The sequence below is a fragment of the Aulostomus chinensis genome, chromosome 21 (genome assembly GCF_037954235.1).
Source record: "Aulostomus chinensis isolate RoL2024-O1b breed Wild chromosome 21, RoL_Achi_v1.0, whole genome shotgun sequence".
NCBI classification, from domain to species: domain Eukaryota; kingdom Metazoa; phylum Chordata; class Actinopteri; order Syngnathiformes; family Aulostomidae; genus Aulostomus; species Aulostomus chinensis.
In genome coordinates, this window is record NC_141340.1 from 16,421,332 (window position 1) to 16,431,006 (window position 9,675).

The 9,675-nt window shown below is 42.4% G+C and overlaps 1 pseudogene; it reads left to right on the forward strand.

Moving 5' to 3' along the window:
- Positions 1-2,454: 2,454 nt before the first annotated feature.
- LOC147241870 (enkurin pseudogene) lies at positions 2,455-5,743 on the forward strand (annotated as a pseudogene).
- The last annotated feature ends 3,932 nt before the right edge of the window (positions 5,744-9,675 follow it).

A 9,675-nucleotide genomic window follows, 5' to 3' on the forward strand; every position in this document is an offset into this window, starting at 1 on the left:
GTTCGCTTTCTCACTGCTATTATGAAAGCGGACCAAAGGAGCTATCGACGTCATGACGCCATTAACTGCAAGCTCTGCGCCTGTCATTGATTGGCTTGTGGATGAGCGTGCGTCTGACGTTACCACGTCGGAAGTGCTCTGGCAGTGTATTTGTTTTGGTCGCAGCAAAGAAGTTACCATCAACCATGGATCTGCGGATTCACTTTGTTGCCCTCGCACTACTTTGGCTGCGCCTCCAACATCAACAACAACAACAAGTACTACAGTCCCAATACGCGAGACGAGTGCAATGTCCTCAATGTCATCAAATGAATAACGTCCTTATGGTGCGCTTGATATTTCGACGCAGACGGGCAAGGAGGCGAAGACTGCAAGCCTCTCCGAAAAAACATGAAACGTCTCCGAGTTCCGGTGGGTCTTCTCCAGTTCATTTTTTGTTTCGTCCTCTGACCATATCTGAATGAAATATTTAATTTCCTCCTCCCCCCAAGTATGACCACGGCTCATCTTTGCTTTGTTTATGTTTTTTCTGTGAGAACAAGACGTTTAAATATGACGTGTATCCTGCTTTGGTCCGATAGTCCGAAAAATGCTTTCACATTCCACAGCAGCGGACTTTGGACCAGGATAATCCGGACCGAGACCACCTCCTGAGACAGGTCCAAAGACTCGGCCCTTAGTTCGGACCGTAGTCCGCTGGAGCTTTCACATCTGTCAATTTGCTCTGGACTATCTGGAAAGTCTGAAAGTCCGGACCAAACAAGGTAGGTGAGAAAGCGCCCTCAGTCACTGGTGAGGAGCTGCAGGCTTTTGTACCTTGGAGGGGGTGTGACCTGCAACAGAGTCATTTGTCACATGTGAGCTCTGAGTTTCAGAGTCGTTGAGGTCACATGAAGTCACATCATCATTGACATTTCAATTTGTACTTTGACAGTGATGCAATTAATTCTTTTTTTTAACCTCAGACTCATTGGCCTTGGCTTATTCTCTGTGAAAAACATATAACAACACAGAACACGTTTTCAGTGACTACATCATGTGCAACCCTACACATTTATTTTACATATGTGGTGGTCGTGTACACTGGACCTGAGGGTTAAAAAAGTGTTAAGTGGAGTGGTTGTCTACCATCACTCTGTCCTCCTTCTACCTAAGCTTGTTGTGTGTGTGTGTGTGGGAGTCACACTAAGCTCACCTGACCAGGCTCTAGGTTCAAAAAGAAAGGAGAAAAGAGGCAGATGGTCGACAGGGCTGGGCGAGGCAGAATGGAAGGCAGGCAAACGGCAGGGCCGGAGGAAGGAAAAAACAAAACAGGTAAGTCGTGGTAAAAACTCGTGGAACAGAACTGGAGCCCAAGGAAATACTGGGCAATCTTTAGAGTAGGGCCAAGAGCGTCACCACAGAGGTTGGAACAACAAACTGGCGATTAGTGGAAGAAGACTTAAAGAGACTGGCTTATGACTGCTGTTGGTGTGGAGAATGGAATCAGGTTCATGAGCCGCAAGTGTGCAGAGGAGGGAAGCTGCAGAGGATACCGGAAAGCCCCGCCCAGCCCTGGGGAAAAGATCTTATATGTCGCATATGTACAGTTGAAGACGTTTGCCACTTTCTAAGCAAACCTGTAGATTAATGGAAAAAAAAAAAAACTTGAGGGAAAATGTGAGGTCCTCCACAGAAGTTCTGACACAAGCGTATCAACCGTTTCCAAATCCAAAATGCATTTTGGATTGAGAATCTGCTCCACAAACACTTTTTTAGTCTGCACCTTTCAAAAAGTTCTGTGGATAATTTTTTTCGAATTATTTGTTTTCTTCAAATTGTTATCTTTTGCACCTTTATGTGTAAAAATTAATCACCTTCACACTGCTGTTTTTTTTTTATTTTGGGATTGATGCTTTCATGTTGTTAAAGTGTGATGTCATCAGTCCAATTGCCATACACTCGTCTACTGCAGTGACAATCATCCAACAAAAGATTCACTTTAAAGGCTGTTCTTTGTGGCTGTGGCCGTGATTCACCATAAGGAACCACTGATCAATTAGGTGGGTTTATTCAATCAGTCTTTACCAGCTGCTTAACAATGACCATTTAGCTATGAATGGGGCGTGTCAAGAGCAGTATGTAAGGAGGATTTTACAACTACTTGAACTAGCTAGCTAGAACGTGGTTTACATGGACATACTGTCCATATTTTTAACTGCATTTAAGAAAATAAACCTTTACATGAATTAATGATGAACTCAAAGTTTAAAGTACTGATGATGCATTCAAAAACTCCCAAATTAGGATGATGTCCCATGAAAAAATGAGCTTTCCTCAGGCTCTAACATGGAGCACTACCTAGATGTCATCAGCTACAAACACTTAAAAAGAGAAAATAACTGAGTTGTAAGGCTTCAAATGATTTTTTTATTTTGAAAAAGTGATCGCTCTACTCTGAGATAACTGTCAGAATGACATTGTACTGCACTGCGTGACACTGTGTAGTGACAATGACAAAGACAATGAATGAGATCAATGACAGTGATGACGGATTAACACTGTCATTGACACAGAATTCTGCAAATATATTAGGTTGTAAAACAAACTCCACAGACCAACAAGTTTGTAGCTGAAGACTTTGCACACAAAATTATGTTTGCTACTAAGGAAAGCATTTACACTCATTTACCAAAGCCAGTGGTTCACGTTGAAAAGCCACCATTGTATGCGTCCAAGTTTAGGCCAACAGTCATCCTTGAGAGAAAGCTGAACAAGGATGCAATGAAGACAATGGGTCCACCAAAGGTTGAGGTACAAAGTAAACAACAACAAAAAAACAATAAGGATGCTAAAGACCTCAAACTGCTAAAAAAGAACCAGCACTTAAGAGAGGCTTCCAAACCATGCACTGTAAAGAAACCAGCAGTGCCCCGGAGGACAGACAACCATGTGACAGCCAGTACTTCCAAACAAAATTTTGTTAAGAAAAATGTGGCAGAACAGGTGAAACCACGGGCCAATCACATCAACAAGAATATACATGAAAAGTCAGGGCTTGTTCCCAAATATGTAAAGAAAAAAAGTTATGGAAAAGTACCAGAATATGTGCTGCAGCGCATCGAGGATCGAAGAGCTCAAGAGGAGAGTGCCACACGTGCCAAACAACTCAAGGAGGAATCGGCCAACAAACAGCTATCTGAAGAAGAGCGACAGACCACATTGAATGGTCTCAAGAGAAACTGGGATAAGCTGCATGCTGAGTTCCAGGGTCTTCCGTTTGTCCAAGACACCCCATCAAGGAAGGCCAAAAGGGCAAAAATTGACAAGGAAATGGACCAGCTGGAGCACTATATCAAGTTAATTGAGGGACCCAAGAAAATCTCCTTTACAAAGTAACCCAGGGGGATATTTTACCAAAGAGGTATCGGTAGGGCTGCACGGTGGTGCAGTGGTCAGCACTGTTGCCTCACAGCAAGAAGGTTCCAGGTTCAAGTCCCGGCTCCAGCACAGGATCTTTCTGTGTGGAGTCTGCATGTTCTCCCTGTGCCTGAGTGGGTTCTCTCTGTACTCCAGCTTCCTCCCACAGTCCAAAGACATCAAGAGGGGACTGGTGACCTGTCTAGGGTGAACCCCGCTTCTCACCTGAAGGCTGCTGGGATATGCTCCAGCCCCCCCTACCCTTAACGGGATAAGCGATAGAAAATGGATGGATGGATGGGTAGGGATTAGCAAGTACACCACTATTTGTATTTGTACATTTACAACCAAGAAAATTATCAGTATCCATACTCAGAAGGGGAAGGGCTTAACACGGAAATATGGTGTACTTAAACCACCAATGTGTGTTATCTGTTGAAATGCCTTGTTTCAAAAAAGGGACTTAACGGGGATTGATCAGGTGTCGCTACATATTTTAGTTGTTTGAAAAGGCCACAGATTAAACTTTAGATGTTTTTGATACGAAGACTAAATTACCTATTTACAGAACAGTGTGTAAACAGGAAATTGACTGTACCCTGCAGGGTATCTGTCAAGAGGAGAGTGCAGTCCGAGGAATCGCTAACAAACCACCACCTTGTTGAATGTTGTATTGATGTGGACCAATGGTTTATTTTCCAGAGTAATAATATAACACCCATGATTTTTATTAACTTTCACAGTCCAAATGTCTATAACATTTTCAATGCCTATTCCATATGAATCACCATTTGCTTGAATGTGAAAATACTTGATGAGAACATGTCTCTTTTTTTGAAAACATCTGCACACCTGAAAGCGGTAAAATCTAATGAACGAGGATGGATTTGATATTTTTGTGAAAATATGCGTCCAGAAAAGTCAAGTATGTTTTCAGTGTAATTTAGTAAGTGAGAGATAAACAAAGGCCGATATGATGAGCAGAAAAGAGTGTTTGCTCCACCATGTACCAACAACACAGGAGGGGCAATGAAAAGGTTGGCAAGGAGAGATAGATTTTAGCATTGATAAAACAAAGAAGTCAGGCTCTGCATCTCATCTGTCAAGAACACCAACCCGCTGTCTCCTCAGCCTCAGATTGCCTTGGCACCTTCTGCCTTTCTCTGTTCGTGTGAGCAAGAATTTTTTGGCTGAGACACATTAGCTCAATCTAAGCTAAAGAGTACATGTAAGGTCATCTGTTTTTTTTGAAGGGTGAGGCTGTGTGACAGATGAACAGATGTTTGAATGACGATATATAATTATTGTTTGTGTTTTCTATGTGGGTTAGGGGGGACCCAATAATCTTTTTTCTCTGTTAGCATTTTAGACATTGTTTCTTTTGAAGTGCAGGAATGATAAATTACAATTTCTAAGGGGATCATTTTAACTGGAGCAAGGCAAGGTGGCATTAGTGCATCTTATGTCATAAATCGGCTTTGATTCACAGTAACTCAACAGTCGTGTTTCTCTTTCATTGTCCTTTGAATTTACAGCAAACTTTTGCTATGTAGAAAATGTAAATTAGTCATATTTCCATCAATTTTGAATTTGGTGCTGGCCATGATGCATGCTGTCTACATACAAACATGAAGCTTGGAAGTATCTGGGAGGACCTCAGGAGCTGAAACAGCTATTTAGTTATTTCAGAGCTTTCTGGAAAAAGGTGCCAACTCTTTTTGAAAATTGTTAAACCTACAAAAAATATAAGAAATTGAAAAATCGAGGTCCCTTTTTTAAATGTTGTTAAAACTATTAGCCTTATACAATGCAAATAACAATTCTCATCAGAATATATTGAGGAAACACAACTACCATAGCACCAAAGACTCTGATGGCTCGCCACGGTTTACCACTTTTCTGTGGTCGTACCAGGGGTTCTCTGAGAGAAGTTCTTTACTCAGCATACGCAGACTCCAAAGCATCTCATACTGGAGCCATGCTATGAAACAGACACAGAAGCACAATCTCACTTTTTCAGTCATGAATCTGGCGTGTAGTAACCCCCACCCTCATACTAGTTAAGTTAGCATGTGCTTAATTTTGACATTACGGGTGGAACCCAGGTGGCACGGTGGTGCAGGGGTTAGCACTGTCGCCTCACAGCAAGAAGGTTTCGGGTTTAAGTCCCGTGTTGAGTTGGCATGTTCTCCCTGTTCCTTTGTGGGTTCTCTCTGGTACTCCAGCTTCCTCCCACAGTCCAAAGACATCAAGAGGGGACGAGGCTGATTGATACTCTAAATTGACCGTAGGTGTGACTGTGAGTGTGAATGGTTGTCTGTCTCTATGTGTTGGTCCTGTAATGGACTGGTGACCTGTTGAGGGTGAACCCCACCTCTCGCCCAAAAGCCGCTGGGATAAGCCCCAGGCCCAAACCCTTAACAGGATAAGCGGAAGAAAATGGATAGATGGATGGATGGAACCCAACCTTCTGGGAAGATGCAAAGATGGTGACATTACAGAGTCAAGAATAAGAAGAATACTGAGTAATCAGAGGAATGTAGACCCATCAATGCTAAAGATAACCTCTCAGAGAATATGAGTATTAACAAGAAATATTTGACATGCTTGGATGTTGAGATCAGTTTTTGTATGTTGGGCAACATACAAGGCCCTATACCAGTAATTAGGATTAAAAAAAAAAGAGTCATTTCACATAGAACTCAGACAGTTAATTTTCACAAAAGAAACGTAACTAATGGTAGTTGTTACTGACTGTTTCCTAACACTAGCATTAGTTTCTATAGTGTTTTTTTGTCTCTCTTCCTCAGTCCAAGTGTTCAGGTTTCACCCTCTTGACAAAAAGGAGGAAAGCATTCCACCACTTCTACCATGAAGCTGTAGTCCAACATTAACAAAGCCTTCCGAAGCATATATCACCCTGCCACGGAATTCAATCTTTCCCAGAGGTTTGAAAAACAAACCTTTTTCCCCCAACCATGGCTCGAAGTAGCATCTGTCAATAAAGTAGAAATGAAAGGCTTGATTATACAGCTGGCTGGCTGGGAGCCATCTCTCCGAAGACAGGAGTGGAGAAAGAGTGAAAGAAAAGGAGGAGGAAAAGTAAGAATTTGGTTGTTTTACTTCGGCTCGGCCCTTCCTCGCCCATGCTATGCAGCAGCTGTAAACGCACCAGTCAAAACAAATCTGGGATGCCAAGGGCTATTCTGCTTTCTGCACACCCAGCTGCACCTATACACACAAACACAAACCTGTGCTGCATTTCTCTTGACTTCATCACGCCAATGTATAAGATACAGGAACTATCTCTCTGTCATAGCCTTTCTCATAATTCCTCCATTTGAATCGGTTATCAGTTCAATCTTTTGAGTGTTCATCCTCTTGTGCACAGCAGATTGAACTTTCTTCTCTAGATTTAAACACAATCTGCTCATGAACGGACATGTTTGTTTTAGGAGTCGATGGATACAGCAGAAGACTTTGGAATTTGAGCAAGAGGGGTCCTCCCTTTAGATAGAGATACTACACTTAGAAATTACCTGTCCTCTGAGTATGAGAACTACCTCGGGACAATAGCAAGCCTCAGACTTGTCAGGTGATTGTTGTTTTGCTCTAAACACATCTAGAGTAATGAACAAAGCAGAGCACAACTGTAAAAATGTCTGTAAATCCACACAAACACCTTTGGAGGAGATGAGACAGGTTTGATTTTATGCTGAAATGCCGCTTCCTGTCTCTGATCGGCGCTACTGAAAGACAAGTGTACTGCATCGCTCAAATGCTGCACGTGTACGTACATGCAAGTGTATGTGTGTTTACATGCAAACTCCACCAATGGAACCAACTGCAGTTGCAAGAAGCCAATATGCAATCTACCAAAATAAACCAGCCAATTAAAAAGATGACATACAGTCCCAGCTCCTCTCAGGTCCTACACCTAAACTTTTCCAATGCTGCTGCCCTCTTCACCCCCACCTCCCTCCCTCCCTCCCCGTCTCCTCTCCCATCCACCTCCTTTCTTCTTTTTCACATGCTTTTACAGTGAGGTACGCTGAAAGCTCTCTTTGTTGCCTCGGTCTGTGGCGCTTGAATGGTACCAAACAAGCCCCCAAGTGCACCGAGCCCCCAAGAAGGCCACTGAATAGAATTCTTCCCCTGACTTCTCCCTGGCCGAGCGACAATGAGTGGGACCACTCCTTTCTAGTCAGGCCCATACTAATGGCTAAGACAATATTTGCAGGAATGAGGGGGATTTAATTTGCATTCAGGCTGTCTCCATTTCTTTTCACAGGACATCGGCCGACTCAGTTCAACTGTGCCGCAGCCTCTGAAAGTACACATTCTGCCGATTTCGCTTTGATTTTCTTCCTTCCACCACAACCATCAGACCCCCACCCCCCACCCCCTATTTTTGGTCTTTCAAACTCCATTTGCTGCCCTGTAACGCATGTTTTCTCTGATTCAAAGAAAAGTGCTCTATGGGGTGTTAGGGAAGGAACAGGTGTGGGTCAAAAAGGAGAGGACAGTGTGATTTTGTCTTAGCGATTTCAATCACTGCAATTTATGCACTAACCCTCTTTGAATGTTTAACTCATCCTTGTGTTATGCACAGTCACACTAATTTCATTGCTTTTCTATTTCCCCTCAGGTGCAATACAACTATATCAGAGTCCCCATGATTTGATTTGAAGGGTCCACATGAAAGTGCAATTTGAAATGTGTAGATATAACAGCCTCCAGGATTAACTATGAAAGCTATTTATAATAAACTGATATTCCAAAAGCTATTGTTACAGGTTCAAAATTGGCTACAGGCTACAAAAATAATTCCTCAGCCGGTGCCCAATTAAATAAAGTAATTAGCAGAGTCGTTTTAAAAGGACGGTGCTTTAGATTACAAAAGAAAAATACAACAGGCAAAAACAGCCCCTAATGCTGACTGACAGAAGAGAGTGGCGAGATGTCGTGAAACACCAAACTGTGTTTTTCCTCCAGGCTTCTTGAAGTCCTTTAAAGCAGGTTTCACACTCAAATTAAGATACGCACAGAACGCTAATTATCACGACTATGCTTTTGCTCATTTGATGCTGAAAATAAAAATGTCCCAGAAGATTGTTACCATAGAGAAGCCTAATTAAATGCCTCAATTGCCTTCAATTGAGCTATGACTTTTGGGCCACTGTGACCTTCAATGTTGTCCATGTCAGTTGCCATATCTGTATTTTGTTTTTTCTTTTTGTGACTTGCAAGAAGCTCAGCAAAGAGCAGTCACAATAGGATGATTAAGTGCCACATTAAAATGGATATTAAAATGAGAGACCGTGGAATGCCGGCATTGCTATCCATCCACGAACAGGTTTTAATCATTGGCATACTTAAAGATGATGCATGTTGACAGAGGGTGATGCTATCGCCTTGTCGTCATCATGACAGCTATCATCCCAGCTTGCATGACATAATTGATTCTTATTTCGAAAATAAAATTGGCTTAAATGTTAGTTGAATTTGAATTCGTAGGCAATACCGCAGTTCTTGGCCTGATATAGACAATGTCAGGTCAGAAGTCTGTATGTAGGCAAGAAGCCTAAGAACTTCCTGACTGGTGTAGCAACCACAACACTGAACATTTAAGAGGCCAAAGTAACTGTGGGCTTCCAAAGATCTGGACGCAATAGAAACATAACCAATGAGACAATTGAGTGTACCCCTGACGTTGTGTACCTGAGCCTGACACTGACCAAGGAACTGTCCTCAAGTGGTCTCACCACTTCAGTGGCTGGGACTACCTGAGGAAACTACTACCACTGCGATGCTGAGAGTGTGTGACCTACTGTCTACACCTGCGCACCCCACCAGCATCATGAAAGACCAGTTCCATCACATCTTTGGCCTGAAAGATACATGTCAGTGTGAGCAAAAACCAACAGACTGTAGAAGTTCAGGCTGCTCAACAAACTTCTCTCCTGTGTGTGTGTGTGTGTGTGTGTGTGTGTGTGTGTGTGTGTGTGTGTGTGTTTTATTGACATTAAACCATTCGGCTTGTGTGTATGCATCTCTGGGGACCTCAAGTAAGACCTTGATTAACATCCGACCATATATACCAGGCAGCTACATAGCAGGACAAAGGTTCATGAGGTTGAAAAGATAAAAAATGAAATTAGACGAAGGCATCAAAATATATCTAGACAGAAAACATGCAAAAATGTTAATCAATAAAAGTAGGTAAGTACTATAAAAACAGTGCCTGAAAATAGTGTCCATCACTTTAAATGCAAC